Here is an 8,785-nt window from a genome sequence, read left to right as displayed (position 1 = left end):
CACCATCACCACCCCCCGCCCCGGCTAATTTTTGTATTTTTAGTAGAGAAGGGGTTTCACCTTGTTGGACAGGCTGGTCTCGAACTCCTGACCTCAGGTCACCCGCCTCGGCCTCCCAAAGTGCTGGGATTACAAGCGTGAGCCACTGCACCCAGCCATTTTTTTAAAATTTAAATACTAGGTTTCCACTCTGTTGCCAAGGCTGGAGTGCAGTGACAGGTGACCATAGCTCACTGCAGCCTTGACCTCCTGGACTCAAGCTCCCACCTTAGCCTCCCTAGCAGTTGGAATTACAGGCAAGCGCCACCACGCCTGGCTAATTTTTTTTTTTTAAATTTTTATTTTTAGTAGCAACAAGGTCTCGGTATGTTACCTAGGCTGGTCCTGAACTCTTGGTCTCAAGCCATCCTCCTGCCTCAGACTCCCAAAATGCTGGGATTACAGGCATGAGCCACCACATTCCACCAGGGATCTTTTTTTTCTCTTGAGCAGAGTGAGTGGAATGTGAGTCGCCTTACCTAGTCACGTGTAGTATTTTTACATTATCAGTACTTCTCACCATCAAATCCCACGTGATTTTTCTCCAGTCACTGAGCGTTCTGTCTAAAGCCACATACAAAACAGTGTGTTGCTGCACAGTTAGGGTTGAGGAAATCTCACAAAAATAATGCAAAACATTCAGAGAGGGTTTCTTTCCTGAAATCATTATTTTAATTTTCAGTGCCTGAGTTTTCATAAGAGCTTAACTGTGTACTATGTAGACAATTTTATAAACATAATTGATACCTTTTTTCTTTTCTTTTCTTTCTTTTTTTTTTTTTTTTGAGACAGAGTCTGCTCTGTCACTCAGGCTGGAGTACAGTGGTGAGATCTTGGCTCACTGCAACCTCTGCCTCCCAGGTTCCAGTGATTCTCGTGCCTCAGTTTCCCGAGTAGCTGGGATTACAGGTGCCTGCCACCATGCCCAGCTAATTTTTGTGTTTTTAGTAGAGACGAGTTTCCACCTTGTTGGCCAGGGTGGTCTTGATCTCCTGGCCTCAGGTGATCCACCTGCCTTGGCCTCCCAAAGTGCTGGAATGACAGGCGTGAGCCACCATGCCTGGCCTATAATTGACATTTTTAATGTAAGATGTGTAATAACGTACAGATGGGCGGGTGTGGTGGTTCACATATGTAATCCCACCACTTTGGGAGGCCGAGGCAGGTGGATCACCTGAGGTCAGGAGTTCAAGACCAGCCTGGCCCACATGGTGAAACCCCACCTATACCTAAAATACAAAAATTAGCTGGGCATAGTAGCATGTGCCTGTAATCCCAGCTACTCAGGAGGCTGAGGCAGGAGAATCACTGGAACCTGGGAGGTTGTGAGCCCAGATCGTGTCACTGTACTCCACCCTGGGCAACAGAGTGAGACTTTGTCTCAAAAAAAAAAAAAAAAAAAAAAAAATGTACAGAGGCAGACATAAAATACATCTTTTTTTAACTAGATTTTGCTCTCTGAGAGCAAGAATTTTGATAACTAATTTTAATATCTCTGTACCAAGCTTATCTGCTCAGTAAAACTGGATAGGTGAAGGAAACTGACCTTAGCATAGGAAGGAAACTGAATGTAGCATAGGAAGCACATTATAGTAGAGACAGCTCACTCTAAGAATCAAATCACAACAGAAGTCTTACAGAATTTCTAATTAAGAATAAAGGAAACATTTTGATGAGATTGGAATTTCATATAATTGCTTACGATGGCATTTAATTTAACCTAGAGGTTTGTGTTGAGATAACCTACAAATTTGTTTTAGCACAGTACCTGCCTAGTAGCTCAAATATTAGCTCTTAATTTTGTTATTAGACTGTTATAGACTGAATTGCGTCCCCTCCAAATTTATCTGTTGAAGCCCTGATTCGATCTGACTGTTGTCCTCACAAGAAGACGAAATTTGGACATGCAAAGACACCACGGATGTTCACATAGAGAAAAAGGCCAGGTGAGGATGCAGTGAGAAGGCGGCCATCTGCAAATGAAGGAGAGTGGCCTCAAGAGAAACCAGCCCTGCTGACACCTTCATCTTGGACTTCCAGCCTCCAGAACTGTGAGAAAATAAATTTCTGTTGTTTAAGCCACCACAGGCTGTCGTATTTTGTTTGTAGTATTTTGTTGTGGCAGCCCTACCAGACTTACACATAGACTTATAAAGTCTCTCATCATATGTGGTAGGCAGAACGCTGAGATGCCCCCTAAATTCCTATCTGTGGTATATACACACCTTCTCCCCGTTATTTAAATACCCATCTAAGTGCTGTTATGCACATACTTTACAGATGTAATTAAGGTCCCAAATCATTTGACTTTGAGAAAGAGTATCCAGGCTTTTCTTGGGTAAGCCTGACCTAATCAGGTAAGCCTTTAGAAGGAACTGGCTCTTCTTTGGGAGAGCGAGTCAAAAATCTGAGAAGGATTTGCCATGAGGGAGATTTTTCACTGCTGGCTTTGAAGATAAATGGGGCCATATTGGAAAGAATGTGGACACAGCATGGTGGCTCACTCCTGTAATCCCAGCACTTTGGGAGGCCAAGGCAGTAGGATTGCTTGAGTCCAGGAGTTTGAGACCAGCATGGGCAACATAGTGAGACCTCATCTCTACAAAAAATTTTAAAAATATTTGCCAGGTGTGCTGGCATGCACTTGTAGTCCTAGCTACTTGGGAAGCTGAGGCAGGAGGATCACTCAAGCCCAGGAGGTTAAGGCTGCAGTGAACCACGATAGCGCCACTGCACTCCAGCCTGGGCAACAGAGTGAGACTTTGTCTCAAAAGATGATAATAATTGAAGTAATAATTTTAAAAAAATCATATTGGAAGGAATGTGGGTGTCTCAAGGAGCTTAGAGTGGCCCACATTTGAGAGCCAGCAAGGAAATGGGGACCTCAGTCCTATGACTGCCATCAATCATAAATCGACTTGAAAGTGGATTCTTCCCAGAGCTTCCAGAAAGGAGTTTAGTGTGGCCCAATACGTTGGTTTTAGCTTTGTAAAGACCCTGAGCAAAGAAGCTGGCTATGCTATACTCAGACGTCTATAGAACTGTGAGCTTATAAGTTGGCATTTAATTGCTAAATTTGTGGTAATTTCTTACTTTACAAGAGAAAACAAATACATCAAAATTATAATAAGTACGGACACAAATTCGCAGTGATGTGCCATGCAAATGATAGAGGAATAAAATGCTAATAAGCTCACTTGGGTAAAAGGTGTACCAATGTTCCTTACATTATTTTTATTCCTGTAACTTTTTGTAAGTTTGAGATTGTTTCCAAGTAAAACGTTTCAAAATATAATATTAGTGATTGTTTTGTGAGTGTTTTAGTTGTTTGAGATTTATACAAGATCTTATTTATGTTTGTAAATTATTTTTTTAAATAATTATGTCACTCAGGCTGGGAGTGTGTGTTGTGATCTTGGCTCACTGCAGTCTCTGCCTACCGGGTTCAAGTAATTTTCCCCCCTTAGCCTCCCGAGTAGCTGGAATTACAGGCACACACTACCTCGCCCAGCTAACTTTTGCATTTAAAAAAAAATTTTTTTTTAAGTATAGATGGGGTTTCACCATGTTGGCCAGGCTGGTCTCAAACTCCTGACCTCAGGTGATCCGCCTGCCTCGGACTCCCAAAGTGTTGGGATTATAGGCGTGAACCACCACGCCTGGCCAAAAATCTTAAGTTATTCTATTTCTGGGAAGCAAAGATTGCTATGGTTTGATTGACAGTTAATTGCTAGCATTTATTCAGCTCTTACTATGTACCACACGCTATTCTAAATGTTTCACATATATGAACTCATTTAAATGTCTTAACAACCTGGTGTGATAAATACTCTTTTTGTCCCCATGTTACAGTTGAGGATACTGAGGCACAGAGAGGTTGAGTAACTCATCCTGAAGTGTCTGACTATGGAGTCATTTGCTATGTATTGTCCCTTACCAAAGGCTTACATAGACCATTTCAAATTAGTAGTATGTTTTCTTTTGAACTGTGGTTGTTATCTGTTTTGATCCTGAGGTTTTTTTTTTTTTTTTTTTTTTGGCTTTAGAATTTATAATATTTTATACTTTGGCAAAAAAAGAAGAAAACCAAGAAACTACTTTATCCAATTCATTCTTTTCTTTCTCAATTTACTGTTGTAAGGATTAAATGATTTAAATAGGAGTATATATATATATATTTTTTTTGATATAAGGTCTCACTCTGTTGCTCATGCTGGAGTGCAGTGGCACAGTAACAGTTCACTGCAGCTTCGACATCCCAGGCTCAGGTGATTCCCCCCCGCTCAGCCTCCCAAGTAGCTGGGCCTCTAGGCTTGCGCCACCACACCCAGCTAATTTTTTGTATTTTTTGTAGAGATGGGGGTTTTGCCTTGGGATTGCTCAGGCTGGTCTTGAATTTCTGGGCTCAAGCAATCCACCTGCCTTGGCCTCCCAAAGTGCTGGGATTATAGACGTGAGTCACTGTGCCTGGCCATACATAAACTTTTACTAAGCACTTTGCAAGTATGAAGTATTATTATTAGAATCTTTAAGAGAATAATGTTAAGACAGGAGTGCATATTCGTGATCATGAAGAGTCTTGAACAGAGGTCAACTCTATGGAAAATATGCCTTTAACTCTTATTTTAAGAGGACCTGTCTCTCCTCACAGAAAAAAAAAAAATGTGTATATATATATACACACACACACACACACATACGCACACACATACATATATACATATAATATATATTTGAGACACTCCAGGCTGGAGTGCAGTGGTGTGATCATGGCTCACTGCAGCCTCAACTTCCCAGGCTCAAGTAATCCTCCCACCTCAGCCTCCTAAGTATTAGTTATGACTGCAGGTGTGTACCACACACCTGTCTACAGATGAAAACCCCCATCTCTACACAAAATTTTTAAGAATTAGCTGGAAATTAAAACAAAAATTTTTGTAGAGCTGAGGGTCTTGCTAAGTTGCCCTGGCTAGTCTTGAGCTTCTGGGCTCAAGCAATCCCCCCACAACCTTGGCCTCCCAAAGTGCTGGGATTATAGGTGTGAGCCACCATGCCTGGCCTCCTCATAGACAATATTAAAATGAACCTACATTGTACATTAAATGTAATTTTTATGTAACAATTTAAGAGTTGAATTGCTTATGATTAGTTGATATTTTATAGACATTTAATCAAATTCACTAATTTCAGTTTTGGAATTTAAAAAAATATTTGGAGTCAATAGATTTTCTTAGCTCTTGAACAATTTTATTGTCCCTTGAAAAGCTGCTAAGCCCTAGGCACTGAACCTCAACCTCTCAAATGCAGTCACGTCACCACTGGGGCCTGAGATTCTCTGGCAAAAATAATGAAGATGGAAATTCAGTGTTGGAGGGATGTTGAGAAACATTGTTCACTAGGGGGCGCACTTTCATCTCCATGAAGGGACTACCTTCTGGTTTGGGGAGCAAACAAACAGCTTTGAGGGGAAAGAGGAAAAAAAAAAAAAAAAGAGGAGCATGCACTCCCTAAATGTTAAGGAAAAAAAGGGTGGCTACTTCTCCATGGCAGAAGACCAGAGGGTACTTCCAAAAATAAATAAGATTAGTTACTGTATCAGTCAATGTGAATGTATGTCCACATTTTATACAAGGAGGTCCTGTTTATAGGAGCTAAACTGAAAGTGCTTGTAGAGTAATCCACATTCACACTATCTTGATGGTTGTTAAATGTGAGGGGCAATTTTGCTGCCCAGGAAAAAATGGAAAAGAATTTGCATAAATGAGATTAGGTTTCTAGAAGCCACGTTGGGAGAGAACATTTTTTTTAATGGTGGCAATATTTGTTAAATGCAGCCTTCTCTTTCTTTTAGAAGCCGCGGACATTGGGTGTGATTAATCTCTACATGGAGCTGTCAGTTTCCAGACAGTGATTTTTTATACAGGAATAGGGAGGTGGATTTGAGCACTGCACAGAGGCCTTTTCTAGATCAAAATTCAATGAATTCTTGTCCTTTCAGTAATCGTTTGAAATAAAAACCCACAGTAATTCTTCCTCCCCCTTTTTGGTGGAGGTGGAGCATGAGCGTCAGCATCTGGGAAGGAGCTGTGTAATGGCTTAGTCAGGAGGTGCTGAAGCACAACACAGATAACCTTGATCTCCATAGTCTTGGCTCACCAACCCCAGTCCACTGAAAATCTTGAATCATAATGGTGCAGCTTGCTTTCTCAGGCGGTGCTGTACACTGGCCATAAAGAAGACTCGCTGTGTTTAAAGTTTCTCAGGAAAATGGCTTAATTTCATGTAATATTAAAGACAAGAATGAAAATTTCACAAGTTCCTTGTTCTCCCTCGACTGATCCCTATTATTTTCTGTGTGAACATATTCCATGAGAGCGTTTCTCCAATAAATAATGCATTGTTTTAGAAAGCATATTATAACTGGGAAGTGTTATTTATAAGCATCGTTTTGGCAGTTGTTTCATGGAAACAGAACCAATCAATCAGCACTGATTCTGGGCAGGAGAGAGTTGCTTTACCATTTTCCACGCTGAGCACATCAGGGATGTCTGATCCCAGACAGTAGCTACCTGCCTCCTGCCATGCACAGCAAAACAGGGAGATTAGGTTTTACAGTATTTGCTTGGGAAAGTATGGATGAAGATTTCAGCTTCTATCTGTTCTGAACTCCACTTTTTTTTTTTTTTTTTTTTTTGAGACAAGGCCTCACTCTGTCACCCAGGTTGGAGTGGAGTGGTGCAATCTTGGCTCACTGCAACCTTTGCTCCCGGGTTCAAGCAATTCTCCTGCCTCAGCCTCCTGAGTAGCTGGGATTATAGGTGCACACCACCACACCCAGCTAATTTGTTTGTATTTTTAGTAGAGACAGAGTTTCACCACTTTGGTCAGGCTGGTCTTGAATGCCTGAACTCAGGTGATCCACCTGCCTCGGCCTCCCAAAATGCTGCGATTACAGGTGTGAGCCACCGTCCTGGCCTGAACTCCACTTTGTATGCACCTCACTAGGAATGGATTTTTGTATGTGTTTGTACTTGTACTAACAATGAAAATCTTCTATATGCATCTACTAGGTACCCACAAAAATTAAAAATCTTCTAGAAGACTTCGGTCTGAACCGTGTCTCTAGAGCACTGGCCCTCTAGAAGGCAGCTTTACAAAATAGCTCGTGGGATTATGTAGCGGAAGATTATGGTGTGTGTAGAGAATTAGCAGTGCCACCACTAAAGGCTTCCACAACTCCTGTGAGGTCCTGGAGAAGCAGCAACCTTTGGGAGGAGGCCGGAGGCAGAAGTGAGTCAGCACTCCTACCCAGTTCCTGAGAAGAGGCTCCCTAGGGCCACTGAGTCACTCTTCCCTTAAGCCTGGGAATCAGCCCCTCCCCATCCCCTTTTTTCACTTCTATTTCAGAACCACATCAGTGCTAAGAGGTACAGTGGGAATAATAAAATATAATTACCATGATGACAAATCAGCAAATGATGCTCTTTATGAAAGGAATTCTCCTTTGGATATGCTGTACTTGGAAACACCAGAGTGGCAACTCTCCAAGTTGTGCTGCTTGTAAATCAAAGGGAAAACTGTTGGCAGGGAGTTTTGACCAAGACTTTCCACTTCAGGGAAGACCTGAATACTTTTCTGCTGGTTGAGTGTTGGATAGAGGAGTCACTCTTCACGACATTTCCGAACATGTCCCTGTATTGACTATCTCAAGATGAATTAGCTGTCATTCCCTTCTTCCCCCTGATATGCTCACTCATCCATGATTCTGTGCAAGATACTCTTTAGAATCTATGAAGGCTGCAAAGATGACTATCTTTAAGGAACTTACAATATAGTAGAAGGCCGGGCGCGGTGGCTCAAGCCTGTAATCCCAGCACTTTGGGAGGCTGAGACGGGCGGATCACGAGCTTAGGAGATGGAGACCATCCGGGGTAACACGGTGAAACCCCGTCTCTACTAAAAATACAAAAAATTAGCCGGGCGTGGTGGCGGCGCCTGTAGTCCCAGCTACTAGGGAGGCTGAGGCAGGAGAATGGCGTGAACCCGGGAGGCAGAGCTTGCAGTGAGCCGAGATCGCGTCACTGCACTCCAGCCTGGGCGACAGAGTGAGCCTCCATCTCAAAAGAAACAAAAACAAACAAAAAAACAATATAGTAAGGACGATATATGATAAAGATAAGGATAATAATAGCACATATGGATGATTTGCTATGTCTGGCCACTGTTCTAAGTCCCTTAAAACTTCGTTTTATCAAAATAATGCTATAGGCTGAGCACAGTGGCTCACGCCTGTAATCCCAGCATATTGAGAGACTGAGGTGGGCAGATCACCTGAGGTCAGGAGTTCAAGACCAGCTTGGCCAACATCGTGAAACCCTGTGTCTACTAAAAATGCAAAAATTAGCCAGGCATGGTGGTGCATGCCTGTAATCCCAGCTACTCGGGAGGCTGAGGCAGGAGAATTGCTCGAACTTAGGAGGCAGAGGTTGCAGTGAACCGAGATCACACCACTGCATTCCCAGCCTAGGCAACAGAGAGAGACCCCATCTCAAAAAACCAAAACCAAAATAATGCTAAAAATAAATGTAATCATCATCTCTGTTTCAAAGATGAGGAAATTGAGGCCTACAGAAGTTAGGCAACTCACTCAAAGATAAGCTGTTCATACAAACACAATATCACAAAGTCAAATTCAGTTGAGTTTCTTGGCAGTTCTTAGGAGGGAGAGATTCCTTCCTGGGGCTAG

Source organism: Papio anubis, chromosome 7, assembly GCF_008728515.1.
Source record: "Papio anubis isolate 15944 chromosome 7, Panubis1.0, whole genome shotgun sequence".
Taxonomy (NCBI): domain Eukaryota; kingdom Metazoa; phylum Chordata; class Mammalia; order Primates; family Cercopithecidae; genus Papio; species Papio anubis.
The sequence above is the reverse complement of the archived record's forward strand: the minus strand, read 5'-3'. Positions refer to the sequence as shown.